Genomic DNA, 27,133 nt, shown 5'->3' with positions numbered 1-27,133 from the left:
ACTCTGTCAAAGTACAGATATGCCATCACGCAATTCACACTGCTCAGAAGAGGGTGGTGTTCAAAGGAAAGTGCAACTAAACCTACGGAAGGTTAGGAAAATGTTACGGTCGCATCTTGCTGCATTTCTCCTTCCCTCCAAATAAAAGGAAAAAGACTCTCAAAAGCCTCTGCTAAATAAGTTACCTGGGTCACATAATCAAATACTTCAAAGGAGAAGTGGCCTGCGTCTGGTTTCCCTTGAAATATTTTTGCTTTGTAAGGGCAGGAGAGCAGAGCTGGGAGCTTTAATTGCACGACCCCCAGATGCCCCAGCCTCACTCAGCGCAAAAGCAGGAGGACCAACCACGTCCCTCCCGAGCTACGGGAGAAAAACCCATCAAGGACAGGACACGGTCTGCAAAATTCAAAGTGCAAGTGAAAGATGACGTCAAGATCGTGGACTTCATTACCTGGAATCATTGTTGCTTTACAAATAGCATAAGAGAGGTGAAGAGAGAAGAAGAGAGGAAAAAAAAAAAAATCAGCCCTCTTCTCAGCCAAATATGATAAGGACAAATCAAAAGATAAGCCAAAGCCACTGCTTGGATCAGGGATGTGCTAGAGATAGTGTGGACATTTTGGGGACCTGCTCTGGCTCTAGTCCTGGCCAGTCCCTAGAAACGGCCCCAGCAGCCCCAAGCCTGGTCGGGCAAGCCCATCTGCCTGCAGGGACTCTGGGAAGCCATACCAGTAAATACCATCCACTCAGAAGGGTGGGCAAACATGCACCAAGTGGTGACAGAGTGAAAAACTTAATCATAGAAACATACAATTGTCAGGGTTGGAAGGGACCTCAAAGATCCTCTAGTTCCAACCCCCTGCCCTGGGCAGGGACACCTCCCACTGGATCAGGTTGCTCAGAGCCCCGTCCAGCCTGGCCTGAAAAACTTCCAGGGATGGGGCTTCCACCACCTCTCTGGGCAACCTGGTCCAGTGTCTCACCACCCTCATAGGGAAGAACTTCTTCCTCACGTCCAGTCTGAATCAACCCATCTCTAGTTTTGATCCATTCCCTCTAGTCCCACCATTACCCGACATCCTGAAAAGTCCCTCCCCAGCTTTCTTGTAGGCCCCCTTAAGATACTGGTAGGCCACTAGAAGGTCTCCTCAGAGCCTTCTTTTCTCCAGACTGAACAACCCCAACTCCCTCAGTCTGTCCTCAGAGGAGAGGTGTTAAGAGACAACACTAAAAGCCACCAAAGAGTATACAAGAAACAAGCATCATCTACATCCTATCAGCCAGGCTTTCCAAAGGGAGCTGTCAGTAGGGGCTATTAAAGAAGCTGGGGAAGCAAAGAATAAAGCCCCCAACTTTCCAGACACTAAAATGCCACCCAAATATTCAGCAAATCAGCGTATTGGGGAATGATGTGTACTAGAAAAGACAGTTTAGTGGGAGCCCCCGGTTCAAACACCTATTTCCTGGCGTGATTTTGGCCCCCACCATCTCTTGTCTCAGTTCTCCTCCAACATGTTGCTCCTGTGTCCCAGAGCATCTCCAAGGATGAGGTCTCCCATCCTGGGTGAAACGCTCCCAACGAGCTGAAGCAGGGACATTCTTTGGCAAGTCTGAAACTGTCTCCGCAAAGGCTTCCTAATGGCATTGCCACCCGTGAAAAAGCGCCGATGTGAATCTGCTGTGGTGTGAGGAGTGGTATTCCCTAATTGCCGTGTTTCCACATTATCCCTCTGAACAAAGCGAGCCAAGAAGAGGCAGTCGTTCCTGACCCCATCCACCCTCCTTACAGCGAGGATGCTACTTTCCAGCCGAGCTATTGGCACAGACGCACAAGTAACAGCTTTTCACCCCCAGCAAAGCTGGTGCAAGCTAGAAAAATAGAAGCACTCAACGCTTTAATTAAAAAAAACCAACATAAATAATTGAAGATAAACACAGTGTGAACAGTGATGGAAAGCTGTTGAAAACTGCAGACTTTTCCAGGAGGAACGACAGCTAAATCTAACAATTTACTGTAAAAACTAGGATGAAAACAACCAGACTTTTTTTTCCCCCCTCCTCAGAAATCCCTACGATAATCCCAACAGCTTCCTCCTTCGGCAAAGAAAATAGTGATAGTCTTAGTTCTAGTGCAGACTGACCTAACCCTAATGTGATTCACGGCGTGACTTCTTATTTCTCCCGCCATCCCCCTGCGCACAGGCAGCTCGCGCTCTGCCCCATCTCCCTTCCTGCAGGTATCCCAACCCTTTTTCTTTTAAAGATTAAACAAAAACAACAAACCACATAATAAAAGTCTCTGCATAACAGATCAGGATGCTGCAAAAAACCTTTTGCTGTGTTCCCAGTGAAAAGACACCAACCACCTTTTCCCATGGTTACATTCAGAACTCATCCATCTCTCTGCACGACCATAACATACGAGATCTTAAAACTATCATTGGGGCTTTACAGCTCTCCTGGCTTACGCTCATTTATTTTAAAGACAGTTTTTGAAGCTACGCAGATGTTTGGGTTGTCGGGAGCTGGCTCAAGGGAACGGACCAGCAAATACATTCTGAGAAAGTCACTTTCCGAGACGGACTCTGGAATTAAAGATTGCAGATCCACGGCCATGGCCAAAGAGGCGCAGATGCACCTCCTTCCGTTCTACCCAAAACCTACTTAGGAAACTTAATTGGAAGCGGTACCCGGCTCCGATTTACCGTGCAGTCCGGTTGGCAGCCTATCAGGATCCCCATCTTTCCTTCCAGAAGACCCAATTATTAAGCAATTAAAGTTCAGTTAATAAAAAGGCTTATCATTTGGGGGACAGACCTCAGGGTCTGGAACATGTTTAGCTATTAAATATTCAGCAATTTAGTAGCACTCAGTACAATCCCCCAGAGAAGAACTGCTTTAAATGCTTTGTTTGTTTCAAATTAAAGGCTGCAAGGTTACTTAACATCAAGACAAGACCTTTTTTTCACTTTCAATTCACATAATAGCTGAAGGGCAAGAAACCAAGGTAATGAAAAACAGTGATTTCCTTCTGCTCGCTTCAGAAAATAGGAAAGAGAGCGAGCATGGGTGAGCGAATCTGGAAATGTAAATATTTTACAAACTGCCGCCTAATTCTCTCTTCCATGGGCTGGTTTCCAAAAGAGTGCTATACTTTAGTTACTCTCTATATTCTTTTGCGTTTGCTAGCTCCCATTTACAATTCTGAAAAGATTTACAGGGAGCAATGTGCCGCAGGAGCATCAGAACAAGACCGACAGAGTTCGAATAATCCGAGAACAGACGTGGCACTTGGGTTCCTTCATAGAAACAAGAGCTAAATAAACTCTTCTCCTCCTTGTTGCAAACCCCATTCTCATGGGAGTGAGAGCCGTTCACCTCCGAGGAGATAAAACCGATGAAGAGCTGGACACTCAGACTTCCGATTTAGAAGAAACTAATTGGGGGGAAAAAAATAATCAACAAGTTACCAATATGCATTTAGAAATACTTTTTATATAAAGTATTGGCACAGTCCAGGACCAGGCAGCCACTCCTAGTACCGGCTGTCAGCCTAATGAGAAGGACTCAAAGGGATGGATTTAAATATTACAATAAAATGAATATTAATAAGAGATTTTATGCCCTTGCATTTTTTATATATGAAACGTGGGCAGTTAAGGTTTATAGAGATGGAAGTTAAACCAATTTGCCACAAAGGGCACCTCGGTGCGAAGCGAAGGAGAGGAAGGTGTCCGATTGTCTGAGAAGCCAAGGATGGAAACCTGCCCGGTGCTTCGAGAGACGACGAGGCGAGACGACGACACATCGAGTAATTACAGGCCTACTTACTATTACCTATTTCCAGCACGAGAAAAGTTCAACCGCTCCTCACACTTGTGTCTGGTAAGGGAAATACTTCACCCTGCTAGGAGCTGACTATTTCAAATATGTCATCAACCTGGGCCTGTACTGGGACTATGCCAGAGGAAACGCAAAATCGCAGCAAGGAGACACTAATTTGCTCTACAGTCCCCATTTCCAGCTGCTCCCTTTGCTTCAGCCATTGGCACGGGATACAGGAGACCATGGATGATCTCTTACTAGCCGCTCAAGTTTACGTGCCCAAGCTAAAAATATATAAACAGCATTAATGTGTGAGCATTTGCCCTTTACGCCTAAATTAGACCAGCCATCTCCCATGGCTTCCCACCTAACTCAGTGCGGAGTGGAGCTTTCCTCCAGACAGGCAGAGAGGAATCCCTCTTGCCCTCCCCTGGCTGGGGAACCCCTGGACATTACCTAAATTAAGCAACTACATGTTAATTGTATTGATACCCAGCTGGGATTAATCAATTAAGAGCTCATGACCACTACAAACAAGGCAGGATCTCTCATTTTTTACTATTTTTTTTAATTTTAAACACAAACCACATTCAGTACTCTGACTATGCAGAGCATGTTTAAATCCCAAGCTTCACCCGTGAACACAAAGTGCTGCAACTCCGGCTGCAATGCACGGACACGGGGAGATCAAACACACAGAAATACTCTGTGAAAGAGGGAATATGAGCGTCTCCGATGGTTTTGATTTATGATGCGAACATACGATCGCCTCGATTTCTCCTGACTCTGGAGATGCACATCAGCAAACTTAGCTAGAAGTTAGCATAGCTGTTTGAAACAACATAAATTGTGGGTAATGACAATATAGTCAACATCACGTATGACAGAATGGTTTGGGTTGGAAGGGACCTTAAAGCCCACCCAGTGCCACCCCCCTGCCCTGGGCAGGGACACCTCCCACCAGCCCAGGTTGCTCCAAGCCCCGGCCAACCTGGCCTTGAACCCCTCCAGGGATGGGGCAGCCACAGCTTCTCTGGGCAACCTGGGCCAGGGGCTCACCACCCTCACAGCAAACAATTTCTTCCTCAGATCCCATCTCAATCTCCCCTCTTCCAGTTTAAAACCACTCCCCCTCGTCCTATCACTACATGCCCTTGTAAAAAGCCCCCCTCAGCTTTCTTGTAGGCCCCCTTCACATGCTGGAAGGCTGCTATAATGCCATCACCTCTACCCTAAACTAGTCCATCAAAAAATAAGATATTGAAAAGTAACTGAGACTCTAATTTGCTATTTTCTGTTTTCCCAGCTGTCATTTCTGCAGCAACCCAGCAGTAACCCACCATCGCTGCCCTGTGGAGATACCGAAATGCAGGTGTCCGTGCCCCTGAGCCTCCAGCAGCTGCAACCGAAGGGAGAACAGACAGAGTTTAAAGTCTGGAAGTTTGATTTAAGAAGTCAGACTTCAACAAGGATGACTCCGGTCTACGGCCCTGTCAGCGGGAGATAAGGATCGACGTGGGCTTGGCATTCAAATTGGGTATTGAGATCCAAGTAATTACTTATGAAGCACAGTGGCAGGCAGGCCCAAATAGCTCCAGATCAACCCAAGTACAGCTAGTTATATAGTTGTGTCCACAATCATTTCGATTAATTATTATACGTGTGTATATATAAAAATCCGAGTGCATCACAGCCTTTGATTTGTATTCTTCTGCAAACAGGAGATAATATCATTTCAATTTCATAGATGAGGAACTGAGTCGCCGAGATACAGGTTAAAACATTGGAAGGCAGCAAAGCCACAGCAACTGGCACCCCAGTAGCTTATAAGATGTGGCAGTTTCTAACCGAGCAGGGTTCCTTGGGGTTTTTTTTAGGCACTTTTGGAAATGCTACAGTGAGCGACTTGCTCGCTCAGGGTCACAGGAGAAATCCAAGGGAAGCAGGGGTTCAAACCAGGATCTCCCAGCTCTTCTGTAAATCTACCACTGTTCCCTTCCCTTCTATAAAACTGAGTGGGAGTTTCTTTCGGGGTACCCACAAACTGAAACAAACAGAAATACAGCTCAGGGATTAGCCAAGGCAGGAGAGGAAAGTAAGGTTTACGCTGAGTTCTCAGTTTTTCAGCAGAAAGGAGGAAAATCCTTGTAAGGGAACGAGCTTAAAGCACAACTCAAGCCTGCGGGCTCTACTGGAGAGGGGCTGACAATGTACTTCCTGCAAAGAAAACTTTAGGACAACCATCACCAGACACCCTAAAAAAGAAAATAGCGAAGGAAGACTTTAAAACAGACACTATTATGGTTCAGACTCATTGAGCAAGTGTCAAAAAAATACCCACTTCACATGCTCTTCTGCTGGCCTCTTAGCATGTGCCTCATTGCTTTTGGATCGAGGAGTGACTCATCCTGCTTCGTGCCAGGGGAGTGAAAGCAGCTTAGATGTTTTCAGCCAGATTCATCCCAAACTCCCAGCCAAACAAAGCATTTGGCCTCATTTCAGGAGAGCCAAACTGCGATGGCTTTTTTTAGCCTGCACATTTAAGGGCGAGACCAATTATTTCTGCAACTTGTACTTCGCATTCGATTATCGCACTGGAAAACGCATCCTGACATTCCTGCTGTGAAGTCCTCTAGTCTTTAGCCAGCCCTCCCAGCTGCACCGTCAAGACGGAAAGGGGCAATCCCTGCACTTCTCTCTCCGCAGCCCTTCTGGGAGGAGGAGAATTTAGTTGACCTCGAATAGTAACACAGCTCTGGAGAGAATCTCTGTGCTGGGTCAACTTAGACCAAAGTCAAAGAAACAAGGTACAGATTTTATAGTTGACTGTAAAAGCAATAGTAATGTATAAATCGATATACAAAAGAGGATTTAGGGGAGAGTTTAGGCTCAAACACTTGCAACCCTGATGCTACTTCACCATGAAGCGCCCCAGGCATCCTCATCTTTTGAGGAGGTTTTAATCCTCACAGTCTACTGTTAGATCAGGTTCCTGATATCATGCCAGGAGAAACACCATGTCTCCTCTTAAATGACGTGGAGAGGAAGGGTCAGAAGCCATCTGTTCCTCCATCAGCCCTACCCTCGTGTGGACACGTTCACACAAGCGCTGTTGAACTCACTGGAGATGAGATAGAAACCATAACTCGTGAACCATAAGTTTTCTTCCATGTAGGAAGAAAATCTCCCCTCTTCCAGTGCGGGGGCACATAGAGGTCTCCTCCAGCACAGCAATTTTCTCTCCCAGCATGTACAGTCCATTACAAATATTACAGCACCAATTCTTGGCAGCAATCTAATTCCACCACAAAAGGCTAGCCTGAAGGAAGATGAAGCCAGGATCTGCCCTTTGATGCCTCTTACCTATCACAAGAAATAAATGAACTTATTATTCTGAAAAAAGACTTTTCCCTAACCTGTGTTACTGATGTCAGCTCAGATTATCAAAACTGCAAGAATTTTAGAATCTAATTTACTTGTCACCTTTTACGCAGCTCGCTTGCTGGCTTCCCTCAGCCTAACGCATGGAAACAATCTATTTTTTCCATCCACATATTTATGCTGTAGGGGGATTTTCATCAAGGATTCAATGCCTCTGTGGTCAGTTCTACTTAGTCTTCGCAGATCTTTCTTTCCGATTGGAAGCACTAGCACAAAGCGGTTGTGCCTGAATGTCCCACATATGCAGGATACGTTCAGAACAAAAAATATTTCCATTTTAAGCAAATAATTCAAGGACAACCGTCGAGATTGCTTTGCTCTTCATTCTACAGGATTTGTCGGCGTTCCAGAGTTCATGAGAACCAAATGTGTCGTTCTTCAAGATCACGCCTTGAAACTATGTCCTTCTTATAGCCACAGGTAGAACATGAATCTCCAGAGCTCCACACCTATAGCTCCCTACGGCCATTCACGCAGTGGGGTGGATCTAGTTCCTCTCTCACAGTTTCCACAGCATACAGCCACAGCTGGCAGCTTAAGACTATCTCCTGACTTCCCAAAGAGAAAGGGGAAAAAAAAATAAAATCAAAGAACCATCGAGTAGTTAGGCTTGGAAGAGACATTTAACAGTCATCTAGTCCAACCTCCCTGCCATGAGCAGGGACACCTGGGTCACACCAACCCCATGGACGCTCCAGGCCTGGGGCAGAGCGGCTGGAGAGCTGCCCAACGGAAAAGGACCTGGGGGTGTTGGTTGACAGCGGCTGAGAATGAGCCAGCAGTGTGCCCAGGTGGACAAGGAGGCCACCAGCATCCTGGCCTGTGTCAGGAACAGTGTGGCCAGCAGGGCTGGGGCAGTGACCGTCCCCCCCTGCACTCAGCACTGGGGAGGCCCCACCTCAAGTGCTGTGTCCAATTTGGGGCCCCTCACCACAAGAAAGACCTTGAGGGGCTGGAGCGTGTCCAGAGAAGGGCAACGGAGCTGGTGAGGGGTCTGGAGCACAAGTCTGGTGAGGAGCGGCTGAGGGAGCTGGGGGTGTTCAGCCTGGAGAAGAGGAGGCTGAAGGGGAGACCTTCTCGCTCTCTGCAGCTCCCTGAAAGGAGGGGGTAGCCGGGGGGGGGAGTCGGTCTCTTCTGCCAAGGAACAAGTGACAGGACAAGAGAAAACAGCCTCAGGTTGTGCCAGGGGAGATTTAGGATGGATATTGGGAAAAATTTCAGGGTTGTCAAGCATTGGAAGAGGCTGCCCAGGGCAGTGGTGGAGTCGCCATCCCTGGAGGTATTTAAAAGCTGGGTAGACATGGTGCTTAGAGATATGGTTTAGTGGTGGTTTTTGTCAGTGTCAGGTTGATGGTTGGACTCAATGATCTGAAAGGTCCCTTCCAACCTAGGCAATTCCATGATTCTACCTTCAACTAGACCAGGTTGCTCCAAGCCCCGGCCAACCTGGCCTTGAACCCCTCCAGGGATGGGGCAGCCACAGCTTCTCTGGGCAACCTGGGCCAGGGTCTTACCAACCTCAGCGTAAAAAATTTCTTCTTTCTATCTAGTCTGAAAGCACAGTAGATAGTCAAAGCAACACAACTGCTAATATTTATTAACAAGCCCGCATGATATACAGAATCTCTGGGAGGGTAACTCACTGCCATTCACAGTAGTACAATACACCTGCGTCGGGAAAAGAAATACTACCCTAAATTTTTATCATCCACCGACAAGCCCACCTACTGCTTTGCCCCTGTTAGTACACAAATCAGAGGGTGTAAATCTCTTCATCTTCTTGTCGGCTGCTCTTGCCAGCACTCGTGGCTTGCAGCCAGCGAGCAGAACAGGCTTCCTGCCTGTCGCCAATGAAATCATCAAATCTGCTCGTCAAACAGGAAATGAGCAAGAAGAAAACAGGCCTTTTTTTAATCGCTGAAGAATCTAAAAAAAGGGCCATATTTCAAAATCCCTATTTAAAACAATAAAAAAAGCAGGTGCTCTCATTTGCGCGCCATGCGCTGGGAGTTCGCTGGTGCTAGCAGCGTTCGAGTCCATAATATTTAAAGCCCTGCACTTGGAACAGCGACTTCTCTTCCATAAAGCACTGCAGAAGTATTATAAAGATGCCCTGAGCGGACCAGCAATCTCTTGATGTAACAGTCTAGAAATGTAACATGATATTTTTGTGACTTGCCTCATTTAAAGTACTTCAGAACCACCTTGAGAAGACCTTCAGAGTAATTAGGCGTAACTCCAGCCCCACCTTCTAATAAATGAACAGTCTTCAAGCAGGACGGAGGCATCCCTGGCACTGGAAGATGGAAGGAGCAGCCATGCAGTCACCCCTGCCTCCTGGTTGTCCTGGGCCACCACCAACAGCACCGAGCTGAGCGGTATCATGGGACAACAGCAGCCAGAGTGAAAACCCTGCTGAACTGGAAGAGGGGAGATTGAGATGAGATCTGAGCTAGAAATTTTTCACTCTGAGGGTGGTGAGCCCCTGGCCCAGGTTGCCCAGAGAAGCTGTGGCTGCCCCATCCCTGGAGGGGTTCAAGGCCAGGTTGGACGGGGTCTAGTGGGAGGTGTCCCTGCCCAGGGCAGGAGGTTGCAACTAGATGATCTTTAAGGTCCCTTCCAACCTAAACCATTCTATGAACCAGTGCTAAATGCATACCTAAGCCACTACCCAAGTGAAGCTTGCACAGCACAACAGTACCAGTTAGCCCCAGCAGACCCAGTAAGGGTTAGTGTGGTCTACACGACTACCGCAAACCTGTCATGCAAACCCCACCCGCTGTGGCTTCTGGATCCGGCTGTCTGCTTTGAGCCTCATCTTTCCGAAACCTGAAATGCCTAACGCAATGTGAACTGTGGTTTATTCTCCAATGATGGCAATGGGTGTTTCTGACGTGACAGACCAGTTCTGACATACGGAAGGTCAGTCTGTGCAGAGCAAGGAGGGGTAGGACTCTGTTACTCTGAATAACAGATTCTGCCCAGACAGCAGAGACCATGTTTATGTATGTTCCCTTCCCCTAATCCAGTCATGGACTATCCTTCTACAGTGCTTTGAAAAGCCAGAACATACATAAATTACTACTGATCCAACTCACAACAAAAAGCTGCTCCTCTGCTCCCTCCTCCGTTGACTACTCACAGAAGATCAAATCAAGGCCAAGGCATCAGCCTTCTAGTTCAAGGCACTTAATGCCGCGAGCTCACAGGACCTATTTAAAGAAAAGATCAATTCAAAACTCTCCATTGTCAAATACCGCTCATCTTCAGCCGAGATCATCTCGCTTGTGCTGGAGACCAGACTTTCTCAAGGACTGGGACAGACGTGCAAACTCTCACAAGAAAAATAAAAAGATTCATCAGAGGTTTCAGAAGCTTCAGATGCAAACACACGGGGAAATTTATTTTAACTCATCGAGTGCAAGCGCTGGGCATCTCCAACGCACAGGGCACGGGCTAAGTGTGCTGAGCTACACGTGGCTCTTCCATAACCGCCTGAATGCAGAGACAGAGGCTGCTTGGGAGAAGAAGCAGAGAGGATTGCACAAGGCGATGTCAAACCAAGGAAGAAGATGGGAAGGATGGGAAGCACTGGAGTACAAGATGCAAATGCAGCACCTGAGAAGTTCTGGCTGCCGTCCATTTCGCTTCCTTTCAGCTGTTTTATGCTTTTAGGGTTTGTTTCAGGTGGGCATCCATTTCCATGGCTCTTGCCTGGTGAAAATCTTTGAAAGCCACTTATTCTAGTAAAGCTAACTGCAGTTCCCCAGGGGCAGGACGCACCACTAGTGATTAAAGGGACACTACAGGTCAAGGAACTTTGTTTGGACAAACTTCCCAGAGCATGAACGTCAAACTTTGACTCCACAAGCACGGGCTGGGAATATCTTCCATCCTTAATAAAGATGAGACCAACAGGATGTTTAGATATTGTATGCAAACCCACGGGGTGTGAAGCAGCTCAATCCCCGATAGGTTTAACTGTGCCACAGAAGGCATCCATTCCTCTCAAGTGCTGCAACATAGTTCAAGAGACAAGGAAAAAAACCCCAAAATCTTAAAAGTTTATCCTTTCTCTAGACCATTATCTGACATGCTGCATGAAAACATGCTTTAGTTCCATCTCCTCTCATTCCATTCCACTGAGAAGCTTCAAAGCACATCCATCAACTTATTTACCGTACCCGCGTCCCGGTGGATTTGTCGCAGTGCGATCTGAGCACCATGAACATGACTTTTCACCCCTGAAAGGTGGGAATTCCCCTCAGGCCACGGTCAACCATGGTTCTACAGGGACTGGCAATGCCTCTGGAGATGGCACACTTAGAATCATAGAATTGTTAGGGTTGGAAGGGACCTTAAACATCCTCTAGTTCCAACCCCCCTGCCATGGCCAGGGACACCTCCCACTGGATCAGGTTGCTCAGAGCCCCATCCAGCCTGGCTTTAAAAACTTCCAGGGATGGGGCTTCCACCGCCTCTCTGGGCAACCTGTTCATCCTCGTGGCCCTTCTCTGGACACGCTCCAGCATGGCCATATCTCTCTTGTAGCAGGGGCTCCAGAACTGGAGGCAGTACTCCAGGTGGGGTCTCAGGAGAGTGAAGTAGAGGGGGAGAATCACCTCCCTCGACCTGCTGGCCACGCTTCTCCTGATGCGGCCCAGGATACGATTGGCTTTCTGGGCTGCTAGTGCACACTGAGGGCTCATGTGGAGCCTCTCGTCCACCAGCACCCCCAAGTCCTTTCCTCCAGGGCTGCTCTCAAGCCAGTCACTGCCCAGCCCATATCGGTGCTTGGGATTGCCCCGACCCAGATGGAGGACCCTGCACTTGGTCTTGTTGAACTTCCTGAGGTTGGCATGGGCCCACCTCTCCAGCCTGTCCAGGTCCCTCTGGATGGCATCCCTTCCCTCCAGCGTGTCAGCCGCCCCACACAGCTTGGTGTCGTCGGCAAACCTGCTGAGGGTGCACTCAATGCCACTGTCCATGTCCCTGATGAAGATGTTAAACAAGACCGGTCCCAGTACTGATCCCTGAGGGACTCCACTTGTCACTGGCCTCCGCTTGGACGTGGACCCATTGACAGCCACTCTTTGGGTGCGGCCGTCGAGCCAGTTCTTTATCCACTGAATTGTCAGTCCATCAAACCCGTATTTTATCAGCTTGGGGACCAGGGTGTCATGCGGGACGGTGTCAAAGGCTTTGCTCAGGTCCGGGTAAATGACTGTCAGTTGCTCTCCCCTTGTCTGTTGATGTCGTGACCTTCTCATAGAAGGCCACCGCGTTTGTCAGGCACGAGTTGCCCTTGGTGAAGCCGTGTTGATTGTACCCAATCACCTCTTCGTTATTCTTCTGCCTCGGCAGTGCCTCCAGGAGGATCTGCTCCATAACCTTACCAGGCACGGAGGTGAGACTGACTGGCCTCTAGTTCCCTGGTTCCTCCTTCTTTCCCTTTTTGAAAATGGGGATTATGTTTCCCCTTTTCCAGTCAGTGGGGACTTCACCACACTGCCACTTCAGCCATGCACCCATGGACACCTCTTCGCCTCACACACCTGACTCCTCTCTTCTTACATCCTCTTCCCACCAGGACATCAGCTACACGATATTTCACCCGACAGCAAAAAAACCCAAAAAACTAGAGAGAGAACAAATTAATTGGAAAAGCAGTTCTGACAGATTACACGTGATACGATGGTGCCCATCCAAAAAATTCAAAGTCATGCAGCACACCGCACGTCAGAAATAATATAAGACTTAAATGAGACATTAAATGGGATGTTAAATGATTTTTCTCAGTTGGCTAACACTTTTGAACTTCATTTCATATTTTTAAGATCTTTCATTTCCGCTATATTCTTCCCCTTTATAGTATAAACCCTGCGTTTTCTGCTTATGGGAAGGATCACAAAGCTAAGGTTTAAGGATAAAATAACCCCCTACCCGAAGCTATTGCAATTGTTCCCAAGACACAAGAATTGTATTTTTTTTAATTATATTGGCTGGACATTTTGGTTTTATTTGTCTTCAAGGACAAATTGCAACAGCATGTGATCCATATGAGGGAAGACATCACACACTACACAGCTGAACACGTAAAGAATCAGGTTATAATTGTTCTACCATTATAGGTAGCAATATTTCTCTCAAATAATCAATTCCTTATAAGCCCATAGTATTTATTTATGGAAGATCTATTTAAACGTGCTTTTCCACACATTAGGATTCGGCCTCCATCCTTTTTCCCAATCATTCAAATAAGTAAAATTACTATTGCCCCTACCCCCAAGAAACCAGTGGCTTCCTCAGGAAAGCAACTAAAACCAGCGAGTAATTTGGGGCTGCCAGATTTACTAATAAATCTGTAGGCCGGTAAAGCTTTTGAATCACGTGACGTATCTTTTTACGAGGCAAATTTGGTCAAAGCATGTCGAGGGCCCATCCTGAAATACAGCGCAATAAATGAATTAACTGAGCACAGCACACTCTCGCTATGGCCATTAAACTGGAAGAAATGCAGGCAGAGGCAAATACCAACTTGAGAAACGCAGACCCAATTGGCATTTTATTGAGCATTAGCAGGCAACCCTAAATCACCGGCTATCGTTGTGTATAAGTAACCATTTAGCAGCAGTGATATTTGTGTTACAGCAATTCCCAAGGGCCTCAGTAGGTGTTACGGCTCTGTTATTCCCGTTATTACACACAAACAGGACTGGTTCAATGCCGCGTAGGCACGGGGCACTGCATGTACAAGTGGAAAGATTAAGCAAATGGCAAGAAAAGGGAGGTGAGAACTGCTGGGTAGCGCTGTGCCATGCCATCAAAATACTCCTGACCAAAGGCCAGGGCCAGGCCTGGGGACAGAAAATAGCCAGAACCTGAACTCCCTCAGATATGGACATTATAAAACTCAGAAACCCCCCCGTGACCTGGGCTGCATCCCCAGCAGCGTGGGCAGCAGGGCGAGGGGGGGGATTCTGCCCCTCTGCTCCGCTCGGGGGAGACCCCCCTGCAGTGCTGCCTCCAGCTCTGGGGCACCAACAGCAGAAGGACACGGAGCTGTTGGAGCGGGGCCAGAGGAGGCCCCGGAGATGCTGGGAGGGCTGGAGCCCCTCTGCTGGGAGGACAGGCTGAGAGAGCTGGGGGGGTTCAGCCTGGAGAAGAGAAGGCTCCGCGGAGACCTTCCAGCCCCTTCCAGTCCCTCAAGGGGCTCCAGGAAAGCTGGGGAGGGACTCTGGAGCAGGGAGGGGAGCCATGGGACGAGGGGAAACGGTTTTACACTGAAAGACGGGAGATTGAGATGAGATCTGAGGAAGAAATTGTTTGCTGTGAGGGCGGTGAGCCCCTGGCCCAGGTTGCCCAGAGAAGCTGTGGCTGCCCCATCCCTGGAGGGGTTCAAGGCCAGGTTGGCCGGGGCTCTGAGCAACCTGGGCTGGTGGGAGGTGTCCCTGCCCATCTCCATCTCAGGAGATCAAACACTCTCCTGGCTCCCAGGAAAAGCCACGGGCTACTCTTGAAGGTCTTGCATGCAGGGAATCAAATCCTGCTTTATTTATGTACATGTTCTCAATGACTTAAGTGCTGCTGATTTTAATGGGATGCTCCTTTCTATCACTGGCCATTTTCTTGCCCATGGCACCAACAAACCTCTGCTGATAAAATGGTCTGTTGTGCCAGGGCTTAGCTCTTCTCTGAAAGAAAAAGATAACGACGATAAGAGTAATAACATCACTGGAAACCACAGTCCATTAAAATGCAGCGACCTGCTAGCTCTGTTCTGGTTGAATACTACAGCATTGTCTTGCTTTACCACAAATCTAAGATAAATCAGCAGTAGCCTTCAGCGCCAATAAGTAACTTGAATATTTTATAGCATAGCGTCTCCGACTTCAAGTTTGCTTTATATCAGTGGCGCAGGAGAGGTTACATCGAACCAAACTGCCCCAGCGAATGCCGCAGTGTTACGTTTTCTGCACGGTTATCCTCATTTCCCCTCCTTCTTTACGACCGTATAGAGAATATTATACGTTCCATGTTTGCATTTCTCTGCTCCATACGTCAGGGTTAGACGAGGATATATTGTGGCGGTGCTAGAGGTTCTTAGCGCAAAATAAAGGAAGCTGACCCCAAGCGCAGCTTGGGTGGCCCTGTCAATTCAGAGAAAATCATATAATATGTGAAAAGCAGGGGTTTTTTTCCTTCCTTTCCCCAAGTGGGAATACCAGCATTTTGGAAGGAGCTGTTCAAAAACCAGCATTCTGACTTCAAAAAGGATGCTAAGTGCAAATAAATCAAATCAGAGAGAGAAAACAGGAGAAGAGTAGTTAAAAGGCACGGTGGCATCTTTTTAGCTTTTGCAGGTAATATATGGTGCATTTCCACAAGGCTATTTTTCCACTGATCTCAAAATAATTTATAAAGTGTTAATTGACTCATGAAGCTTCACAATTTTCCCCTGGAAGAAAAAGTAAAAACATCATTTATATTATGTGAGAGCTGCTTGGGAATTTTTTAGCGTGATGGTTTCTCATCACGATTTTTCACTTGGTCAGTGGTGATTCTGCAGAACACAGACCTGGACAGCACCAAGGTCCCATCAGCTCCTCCTGCCCAACACCTCGCAGGCAGCTCTGGACCTGTGAGGCCAACCCTACTGAGACCTGCCATGCAATTTAGTCTAAGACAGAGACCCTGTGTGCGTCCCCAGGACCCCATCACAACATCGCAAGTCTTCAAGCACCAACTCCAGAAGGCTGTGCCAACATTCAGCAAGACCTGGACAGGCCAGAGAGTTGGGCAGAGAGGAACCTAACGAAGTTCAACAAGGCTAAGTGGAGGGTCCTGCACCTGGGGAGGAATAACCCCATGCACCGGTACAGGTTGGGGGTGACCTGCTGGAGAGCAGCTCTGCAGAGAAGACCTTGGAGTCCTAGTGGACAACAAGTCGCGCACGAGGCAGCAATGTGCCCTTGTGGCCAAGAAGGCCAGTGGTCTCCTGGGGGGCATTAAAAAGAGCATGGCCAGCAGGTGGAGGGAGGTCATCCTCCCCCTCTGCTCTGCCCTGGGGAGGCCACAGCTGGAGCACTGGGTCCAGTTCTGGGCTCCCCACTTCCAGAAGGACAGGGAACTGCTGGAGAGAGTCCAGACGAGGGCTACCAAGATGATCAAGGGACTGGAGCAGCTCTCTGCTGAGGAAAGGCTGAGAGCCCTGGGGCTGGTCAGCCTGGAGAAGAGCAGACTGAGAGGGGACCTCATCAATGCTCATCAATATCTAAAGGGCGGGTGGCAAGAGGATGGGGCCAGACTCTTCTCAGTGGTGCCCGGTGACAGGACAAGGGGCAACGGGCACAAACTGGAACACGGGAAGTTCCATCTCAACATGAGGAACAACTTCTTTCCTTTGAGGGTGCCAGAGCCCTGGAAGAGGCTGCCCAGAGAGGCTGTGGAGTCTCCTTCTCTGGAGATATTCCAAACCCTCCTGGACACGTTCCTGTCCAACCTGCTCTGGGTGACCCTGCTCTGTCAGGGGGTTGGACTAGATGACCTCCAGAGGTCCCTTCCTACCCCCACCATTCTGTGACTCCCAGCACATACCAGGCTGTTTCGTGGGCAGGAAAGGCAGCGCTGCCCACTGGGCAGGTCAAGGGACTGATGTTTTGCAGCCTTTGTGACACTTCATTGCTTCTCTTTTTGGTTTGGGAAACGACTTCAAGAAAGTTACTTCTCTCTATTTCATTTTCTCCCTCTGGACAACCAGAAGCAAGGACAGGAACCGCCCTGATAAAATGTTGTGCCATCTCCTGATGAAAGGCATTACCTAAGATTGGGGGGATCCCATCTCCATCCTGAGACCAAAGGAAGATGCAAAGAAAAGATTTTTCCTTTAAGATGCTTAACTCATGGGGTAGCTACCTCCCAGTCACCGCTGAACAGCGGTGCCTATTGTGCGACAATTTCCTTGCAATTAAAAGCCAGAAACACACTGGTACGGTCCTGCTGCTTACTGCCACCTGCCAGAACGCAGAAACCCCCACGTTCCAGAAAAGCCGGAGTGATGGGCACAGGGAAGAGGGAAGTTTGCTTCCAATTTGCTCCTGGCATGAATCCCACCCCAGACGGCAGCAAGAGCTGATTCACTCGACCACAGAGAACAGTAGTACCAAGGAAATCCAAAGCAAACACACACACCTGTGCCTCTCCATTTGGCTTTACCTTTATCATCGGCAGGAAACTAATTTTCCTTGACATTTTCAATCACATTTTGCAGTAGACCACCTCGATCCTCATCTTAAAAACCCAGAAAGATACGCAAAAGCAGCATTCCATGGCGCTGGACTACATGATGGATAAACATAATTGTACGCCCCAACTTCCAAAAGTATCTTTTTAAAATTGGAAATGCTCTTTTTCTATGAATACGTAACATCGCCACAGGTTTGAGTTAAGAAAGAAAAGAAGCATGACTGTGTTGTTCTAATGCCAGTTCAAATATACGCGTTATCACAATGGCTGGAAGATAAAGGTTTCTAGTTCAGAAAATACGTGGTTATAACTACTGAAAAAAAAAATAAAAATCAAGCTGCAAGACCTTGCTCCATAACTTCAGCTATCCATAACTGGGTAAGAGATCTAGCTCCTTCTCCATCACTAACCCTGAAGTCATGCGCATACACCCTCTCTCCTTTATCACAGCAGAGGTGCTTCTTGCAGCTCCCTTATCTGCCAAAACATCCAGGCAAGCCCTGGTATCAATACAGGCTGGGCGGAGAATGGATGGAGAGCAGCCCTGAGGAGAAGGACTTGGAGGTGTTGGTGGATGAGAAGCTCAACACGAGCCGGCAACGTGCTCTCGCGGCCCAGAAACCCCCCGCAGCCTGGGCTGCATCCCCAGCAGCGTGGGCAGCAGGGCGAGGGGGGGGATTCTGCCCCTCTGCTCCGCTCGGGGGAGACCCCCCTGCAGCGCTGCCTCCAGCTCTGGGGCACCAACAGCAGAAGGACACGGAGCTGCTGGAGCGGGGCCAGAGGAGGCCCCGGAGATGCTGGGAGGGCTGGAGCCCCTCTGCTGGGAGGACAGGCTGAGAGAGCTGGGGGGGTTCAGCCTGGAGAAGAGAAGGCTCCGCGGAGACCTTCCAGCCCCTTCCAGTCCCTCAAGGGGCTCCAGGAAAGCTGGGGAGGGACTGTAGTAGGGCCTGTTGCGATAGGACAAGGGGTAAAGGCTTTAAACTAAAAGAAGGCAGATTTAGATGAGATATTGGGAAGAAATTGTTTGCTGTGAGGGTGGTGAGCCCCTGGCCCAGGTTGCCCAGAGAGGTGGGAGATGCCCCATCCCTGGAGGGGTTCAAGGCCAGGTTGGACAGGGCTCTGAGCAACCTGATCTAGTTGAAGATGTCCCTGCTCATGGCCGGGGGCTTGGACTAGATGGCCTTTAAAGGTCCTTTCCAATCCAAACAATTCTATAATTCTGTCCTCCTGATAACTTCTTTCTGGCATTCTCACGTTTGTGCTTTTGAACCAAATTTTCCTCCTGGAAATATGGCGTTTAATCTTGCAAGCTATGTCTCCAGCTTTTAATTTCTAAATCATTATATAGGGGGAAAAAGAAGAAATCAGAGAGTTCCTATAAACACTGAATCCATTGAGAAATTTATTAATATATCCAATACTAGTGTCGTGCCACACAAAAAACGACTATTTGGCAGCCCACAGTGCAAGCTCTCTCCCTTGACTTCTTACAAAGCTGTCTCACCTCATCAGGAACCACTAGGAGGAAGAGAACTGAAAGCCCACCAAGTTATTACTGGAGGTAACAGAAAAAGAAGAGGCAAGATACAAACCCAGGAACTGAAAATACCTCTGCCTCCCTGATGTAAAGGCCAGAATTCCCTAGAAGACGATAAAAAAGAAAATTGACGTGGTGGCTCTGACAAGGACTCTCACGTTAAGGCGTTAGGGAAGAGTTGCATTCCCTGTGAGTCAGCAACCAAGCGAACCACAGCCCCCAGCTTGCGAAGTTAAATCCTGAGATACACAAACATCCTTTTTTCCCCACTTTAACCTTTGGAAATTGCCACGCTGCACACAGGCAAGGGTGCGAGCACAAAAATCCCATTCTCCTGGAGTTACAGCAAAATACCTGATCCTTCACATATCGCTGCGCTTTCACCTTTGCGCCAGTTTCCCTCTAATCCAACGTTCACAAAGGAGAAACCGCTGCTTGTACGTCACCATTTATCTCTACAGCCAAATAAAAAGTCCTAGGAACACTACTGCTCTGTCAAATTAGGTTTAAATCAGCCAAAACGTTCAAAAGTCACAAGGAGGAAGAAAAAAAAAAAAAACCAAACAAAACCCACAAACAGATCTGGAATGTCTCTTCCTTAGGAAAAGAAAAAGTGAATCCATGCTATTCAGCATCGACCAAGACAGCACATCTTCACCTTAGAAATTCCCTATTCCTTTCTGTATTTCACTAGACTAGAACACATCACGACACTTCACAACCAAATCAAACTTCAAGAAGGCTCTGCTAATTCTTCCCTGAAAGAAAAAGCCAAAATATTACCGATTCCTTTATTTCTTTCCAATCTTTTTAATATATCTCACAATATATTATGTGCTCTTTTAACCAAGGATTTAGTTCTCTACAGTCCATGTTTAGTTCTTTAACTACAAGATTGTTATTATTTTCTTATTGGTATTTATTTGGCTCATTAGAGCTCTAATCTCTTTTCTTCATCTCAGAGAGCGCTGGTAACCTTTTGGATGACTTTCCTAGTAATTTTTTTTTTTTACTCTGCTTCTAAGACAAGCCTTGCCTACCCCCAAAAGCTGGACACGCGGCACCTTCGACAGCCATGAAGGGTCCGTAGCCCCTATAGCAGGCGTCTCCATAGGGGACCAGGGCATCACGAGGCCGACGGACCACTAAGTTACCAGGCAGCAGGTTACAGGAGGAACTTGCAAATAAATTGCCTTTCATCATGCCTCGGCATCGCTCAGGACATCAACCGTGCATCGTATTTGTTGCTCCTTAAGACTACAATGTTGGATTTTAATTATGCGATATAGCACAGAAGCATCTAGCAGGAACAGTCTAACTCCATCCAGCTTATATCTTCTTAATGCTCCAACCACATCATCGCCAGGACATTCGCAGCATTCTGCCTTACGGGTTTAAATATTTTAAGAGGCAGCAAATCATGTACCGGAGTCTCTGCAGGAGTATACGTTAAGATTATGATCTCTGTTATTTCAAAAACAAATACAGAAAACTGCAGAGTAATTTTGTTAGCGTAGTTATCGTCCCAATATTTTTCGTAAGAAAAGCCACTAAAACCAGTTTTACAACTCCATCTGTATCAATAACACATCTGTACATCATACAGCGTCATATTATCACCAAAAGTTAACAGTGAAATTTGGTTTATTTGTTTTGCCCAAGCACTGTTTATGTCCCTGTAGCTATCTACAGCAGAACATGGATTTTTCCCCCCCCCCCGCTTTCTCACAAGACTTTTTATTTAAATTAGTGTTCCTAAGGAAGAAAAACACAGAGACTATATTATTCAAATTCCGGAGTGGTTCGTAGCCTGAGTTTTTAATAAGAGAACAATCCTGCAACTACTCGCAGGGAATAGTTTCCAATGTCCTTACACATACTGAACATAATTTAATCCCTTATGTAGTCTCAGTGAAGTCGCCGCAGCGAGGATTAATACTTGGCAGAAATAAAGGTGGCAGAATATCTGGAGAAACATAATAAACGCTAGCTTTATTGTTCCGCAGACATTTTATTTTCTGTAAGCCAAGAAAAGGTACCCTCAGCAGCGGAAGTTCAGCAGGAGGTGTTGGGATAGACGAGATCGGCACATTTGTTATGAAGTAGTACAAGTGATTTTATTCCTCATTGACTACTCATGGACTGAAAATGTATTTAACTTCAGTCCCAGGGGTGTTTTTAGCCACCGCTGACCCAGGAAGGATTAGGGACTGACGGTGAAGACAAGACCTCTATCTTCACTAACTTGCCTCCACCGGTGACATCCCCAGAAACCCTGGGAAACATTATTCCTTGGGCTTCACAATCCTACCAGAATTACTGAAAACTACAGCCGGGACTAGTTTTACAACGTCACTTTTTTACCCCTTATCTTTATATTTAACTCACCTTTTTCTTATTAAAAAAAAAAACCCACAAGGAAACCAAACAGCTTATTCATTAACTTTAATGACTCTTCCCAAGCTAATTAAGATGAAACTCCCCCCTTGTCATCCCCCAAGCGATCAAACCGTCAGTTTCTTTTCAAACAAATCTGCGTTGAAGGCAAAAATAAAAGCCAACTCAAGTTAAATAAAAAAGGAGGGTCCAAAGTAGCAATTTAAAGCACCTAAAATCATTCAAATATTCAACATATAGAATAAGTATGAACAGACAAGCTGGGCAGGGACTTAAAAGTTAGGGAAAGAGCCAAGTGAATGAAAATTTGAGTCAAAATAGTCTTTATCATCATAGGCGTACAAGAAAAACTTGAATTTTTAGTAAGTGTCATGACAATGATGTTTGCACCCCCCAGCATCCCTGGCTGGATTCTCAGCCACAAACCAACCCGGGATTTTGCTACGCCTGTCCATAATTGGCAAAAAAATAATACAGAACCATAGAATGTGTTGGGTTGGAAGGGACCTTTAAAGGCCATCTAGTCCAACCCCCCTGCAGTGAGCAGGGACATCTTCAACCAGATAAGATTGCTCAGAGCCTCATCAAGCCTGGGCTTGAATGTCTCCAGGTGTGGGGCCTCCACCACCTCCTCTTTTTTTTTTTTTTTTAAATTAAAAAAAAAATAATAAAAAATCAGTCCCTACCATGCTTGGTGCAGGCGGCTTTTCAGAGACAGGAGCTTCATCTGGATAATAACTACTTCCTAGACATAACCAGAGCACTGCAGATGCCAGAGGGTGCCAGCACCATGAGCCTGCAGATGTACAAGCATCTCCGGGGCCACCAAGGACAATGTCTGCTCCGCTGCTGGAGGTGACACTGGGAAAGGGGCTGCCACATCTCTGTCGCATTAAAAGGACTGTAGTTTCGATATTTGTCTGTCAGAGTCCCAGGACTTTCACTGATTTACTATCAGAGTCCCACCAAAGGACTTTCACTGAATCAGATTCACAAATAATCGAAATTAGTTACTTTATTGAGAGCGACGGTCGCAGATTCGGGATTGCCGTTGATAAATTCACTGACTACAATAGCGCTAATTACTTAAGGTTAATATTGCTAGCAATAATAACGATAGTACAACAAGCCGGGGTAACATTCCCCAGAGGGTGAAAGGCGCAGCGCTCACCCAGAAAGGCGTCCCTGCCTGGGGTGGAGGGAGAGAACGCAGCCCGTCGACTGGTCCGTCAGGTATCAAGTTTCTTCACTCCCAATTTAACAGTCATTTTCTCCATCCTTTTATCCCCAAAATTACGAGGTTTCCCTCCCCTAGGTGACGTGTAGTATGATTTGGGTGGAGAGATGAGTGCTATAGCCATATATGTTTAGCATGATCTCTAAAATCTTCATTAGCATATACAGGGATGTCAACTTTAATATGCATTTCACAGGTAACGAGGCAAAGGTCAATTACCAGACACGGCAGCCTCTCAAGGAAACAGAGAGCTGCACAAGGTCTCTGTTATCTTGATTTTACTGTCTCTGCTGAGGAAAAGCAGGGCTGTCCTGGCTCCCCAAGACTACCCCGTCATTTACGTATCCTGTGATAGCCGGACAAGCCTTCACTCCCCCTGGGCTGCACAAGAGATAGCAAAGCCAGTCTGAATTGCTCTTTGAGCACAGAGACTTCACCTCATTATCCAAATTCCACAATCTCGAATGTTAATGACACACCTCAAGTCTCGGTCTTTGAGTTCCCGGATGGTTTTGCTCAGTACCATTCCTCTGCCAACCCACAAAATCTCAGAAAGCGGCTTTCCATCCCCTGGTTTTTGTTTGGTGCAGTCCCTTCTCGTTCACAGATGTGCTCCTTCAAAAACATTATTTACTGTTTTCTTCTTCTGCCTCTGACGATACCAACAAATGTATTTACTTCCCAAACCAAACACAGATGTCACGTTAGAAAGGCAGTGTGTGAACAAAGTTACTGTGGAAACAGAGATATTAAGCACCATGAGGAGTTTGGAAATAGAGAAATAAGTGGCTCGGTCTCATCAATGTCATTTTATTTAGAACTACCAAAAAAAAAGCAACACTTGTGCTTTCTGACTATTTTAACAGCATTTAACTTTTTTCTCTCTCCCTTTTTTTTTTTTTTTATGTTAAATTTCATACTGGAAACTCATTTTAGGCTAAAACACCATCCTACCAAGCCTCTCCATTCAAGTACCAAGCAATTTCATGGAACACTGGAAGAAGGTTAATATTTTCTGTAAACAGTCTTTTCACCTGTATTTATTAAGTGGATATTTTCAGGCCTGCACCGCTATTATAGAAAACACCTGCGCTTTGCATGCTGAAAGCACCGAGCTCCTGTCTGTTCAAAGGTAATTTGGGGGCTCCTGGATACTGTGGAAACAAGTGAAGAAGTCATCAGAAGTAGAAGTTAAATTGGATCTTCTAAGGAACGACATTGGGTACCGGCGTCTAACATCACGTGTATCTGGCTAAGGGCCCAGTGCTTACTCTGCCGCATAATTTTAATATGATGTAATCAAGCCCTAATTTTATGAAGATGTGAACTTGTGCTGAACTTCAGTTCTCGAATTTCAGAAGTTTGCTGCACTCAAGGGATGAGAGCTGGTTCAACACGAGGATCCTCGGGGTTTTTCCTGGCACGCAGTAGCGTATGCACATATCCACACCCACCCTTTTCAGTATCGAAATCATCTGTTTACTCTCCTGAAATGACAATCTATTGCCCCTGCACGAGACACAATAAAACAGTCTATTCCTGAAGTCATCCTAATGAAATGGTTTCTCTTTAAAGACCTTTACTAAAAAAGATTGCCGGAAGTCTACTGATGCAGTCTTAAAATCATCGTTTGACTGTGAATAACCAGTTAAAATATTACTAGGAATATAATTTCAAAACAGATTTTATAGTTAAAGACTACTTATGTTTAGGAGTTATAGAAGTGATAAGTACCGACGTTAATTAACTGTCCTCCCAAAGAACTGGGAGTACCTCCAGATCTTGCAAGGACTCATGGCTGCACTTCTGCAGAAAATACAACCTAAAATCCTTTCCTGATGAACAATCTCAGAGATGCCTTTCTCCTAATTTAAGTTTAAACACAGAAATAAATCCCAGGCACAACTCTCTCGCATCACTATTCGGTAACTTGACATTTTAAGCTAAATAAAATACAGGTGTGAAAGGGCATCCCAAACCAGACCCAGCAGAACCCCCGTGGGATCCAGTAACCATGGAGGCGGATATCCCACACGGGCAAGTGATTGGGACCAGGAGAGGAGTACTGGGAATTAAAAAGCGCAGAGAAATTGGGCACAGCTAAGCATGAAGATACACAAGCCCCAAATTGCCAGCACCTTGCAAACCCTGCCAGAGGTGCCAGGCATTGGTGCATCAGTTGGCTGACTTCAAGCCAGACTCTGTCACAGCAAGACTACAGCACAGTTTATATACACGGCAAAAAGCAAATCCCACGAATTCGCGAGTGAACAGCACTCCTTCAGCCCCCAAAACCATTAAGTGAAGTTGGAATCTGATTTTGTTGCACTGTAATAGAGGGAACCTTTGGGAACTCCACCAACTGGTACCACCATAAAGGCAGCAGGGACCGACACGGGTGGCAGTCGCAGGAGCACGTCACAGAGTCCCAGAACGGTGGGGGTTGGAAGGGACCTCTGGATATCATCCAAGTCCAACCCCCTGCCAGAGCAGGGTCACCCAGAGCAGGTGGCACAGGAACCCAGCCAGGCTGGGCTTGAATGTCTCCAGAGAAGGAGACTGCACAGCCTCTCTGGGCAGCCTCTTCCAGGGCTCTGCCACCCTCAAAGGAAAGAAGTTGTTCCTCATGTTCAGACGGAACTTCCCGTGTCCCAGATCGTGCCCGTTGCCCCTTGTCCTGTCACCAGGCACCACGGAGAAGAGTCTGGCCCCATCCTCTTGCCACCTGCCCTTTAGATATTCATCAGCATCCCTCCTCTGCGCGAGGTTGGGTACCCCTTGCCTGCTTCGGGCATTCGACGTGGAGGACGCCCCGTGGCCACACGCGATATTGTAATGAAAATATCGCCCTTTAGAAAACGGAAGGAAAGAGAGGAATGGAGCAAGAAGGAATGTAAAGAAACAGAGAGGACTTTCCTCTGCCTAATCAAGGTATAACAGCACCATTCATGAGCCAACGCACAAAAAGCAATATACTATATTGCCTGTAATGCTTTGGGTGATTTAAATGTCAGTCACAGTATTCAGCTCATTTCTATTTAAGTGTATTATTTTGTTCAATCATTAGGAAAACGTTTGCATGAGCTGCTTTATGCCTGTGGTTCCCAGATTTAATAACTGTATCTCAGACAGCACCAGCGAGCGGCCGCACGATTCCTCTCCGGGCTAAGCAGAAGAAAGGCGGCATCGGGCTACTTAGGAAAGAGCACATAAGAAACGAGACAGGCAAGACCTGGAGTTATATTTAGGTTTAAACAGCAGGTGCATGTGCATATTTAGCCCCAAGTGTCATAGCGTGGGTACAAAAGATTACCGCGCAGTGGAGCTGCTCGCCGACGGACAAAGAAAAAACAACGTAAATCAGGTGCTCCACAACAGCATCGCTAAAAGCCTTAAGCTCAACGGGATAAAACTTAACAACAAGACACTAAACCAAATACCAACTATCTCATTTTGATTTGGAAGGTGAGGCAAGATACTTGAGCCCCTCAAGCAACTGAGTCAATATTTTTTCCCTTGCCTAAAAACCAAAAAAAAAAAGAAAAAAGAAAAATAAATTGAGAAAAGCAGCTTACAACCCAGACCGCCGTCAGCCCACATGGTTATTTGAATAGTTAAGCTGGAACCAGCAGATAAATCAAACAGCTGGAATCCGCAATTATTTATTCATTTATTTTCCCCGCAATTTTACTTTTGGAATTCAGATAAGCCAGAAGAACTTGCCGTTTTTACATATGCTCTTTGCCTTTTCATTTTTGGATAAAATTTGAATCAAATTCCTTAACGTCGTTCTTCCAAGTATATTTTCCGGCCCCAGCAAACTTGAGTCACCATTAAGAGCGATAAAAAGAGGAAGACGCATCTAAAAATATTTTGCGTTTGCTTTTCAAGATCATTGTGTTAGGATGTAATATTTGCATTATTTATATTATAAAAGGAAATATAAATGCACATAAATCTATACGCAGAGTCTCAAACTGGTTACAGACCAGTATAACCAGCACCCAGCTGGGCCATACAACCAGCATTTCTCTGGGTCTGACGGCTGGCACATCTCATGAAAAAAAAAAAAACAAAAAAAACAACCAACCTCTACACATCTGAAATTGGGATTTTTTTGAAGGATTTGGTAGCTCTTGACAGGAGCCGGCCAGTCATTTTCATTGTATTTGTCCTCCCGTTGACACCAGCATAAAAACAGAGGCATGTTTACGGGAATTCTCAACTTTCCATACTTTAAGAATTAGTGAAGAGTTCATTAGAAAAATTAGTCTGTGTGCTCCAACTACTAATTTTCTTGGAGATGAGGTCCCAAGATGACAAAACCTCCGCTTTTTGTTCAGAGCGCCCGAAACCGGAGCAGCAGCATCATCCTTCCCACCCTCCCCTCTACGACTTGCAGGGCATTACCGAGGGACAAACCTTGCGAATTAAAAGCCGAACCTGAGATT

At 46.6% G+C, this 27,133-nt stretch overlaps 1 protein-coding gene across 1 annotated transcript in view; it reads right to left on the bottom strand.

Annotated features, from left to right (window-relative positions):
* LOC128902487 (netrin receptor DCC-like) overlaps positions 1 to 27,133 on the bottom strand; it is a 592,493-nt gene that overhangs the window by 304,855 nt on the left and 260,505 nt on the right. The gene's annotated exons all lie outside the window — the stretch shown is intronic.

Source organism: Rissa tridactyla, chromosome Z (genome assembly GCF_028500815.1).
Source record: "Rissa tridactyla isolate bRisTri1 chromosome Z, bRisTri1.patW.cur.20221130, whole genome shotgun sequence".
NCBI classification, from domain to species: Eukaryota; Metazoa; Chordata; class Aves; order Charadriiformes; family Laridae; genus Rissa; species Rissa tridactyla.
The sequence above is the reverse complement of the archived record's forward strand: the minus strand, read 5'-3'. Positions and strand labels throughout refer to the sequence as shown.